Genomic DNA, 573 nt, shown 5'->3' on the forward strand with positions numbered 1-573 from the left:
ATAAGGAGACAAGTGGCCAAACAGATCGTGATAACATATGCGAGCAACCTTATCTTCAGCATGTTCTCCTACGCCCCCTGTGTAGGTTTCCCTCCCGCTGCTTGGCCAAAGACCCGCCCGCGTTCTGCTCTGCTCCCCTGTGAGGCCAGACATCTCTGAAAAGAAAGGAGGGAAAAGAGAAAGAAGAAGGAAAAATAGAAGAAAAGGATGAAGAAGAAAGAAAATAAGTAAATATATGAATAAAGAAAGAAAGAAAAAAGAAAGAAATAAAAAAAAGAGAGGAAGAAGAAAATGAATAAGATGACAAGACGAAATAGAATAAGAAGAAAATGAAGAAGAAGCAGAAAGAAAAGAAAGAAGGAAAGAAAAAAAGAACAAAAAAGAAAAAAAGAAAAAGGAAAAGGAAAAGAAAAGACAAAAAGAAAATATAAAAGGGATAAAAAGAGAAACAAAAGAAAAAAAAGAAAAAGAAAAGAAAAAGTAGATGAAGAAGAAAGAAAAAAGGAAGAAAGAAGAAGAAAAAGGAAAAAGAAAAGAAAAGAAGAGAAAAATATCTCAAACGATTTTAAACGA

This window comes from Penaeus monodon, chromosome 28 (genome assembly GCF_015228065.2).
Source record: "Penaeus monodon isolate SGIC_2016 chromosome 28, NSTDA_Pmon_1, whole genome shotgun sequence".
Taxonomy (NCBI): domain Eukaryota; kingdom Metazoa; phylum Arthropoda; class Malacostraca; order Decapoda; family Penaeidae; genus Penaeus; species Penaeus monodon.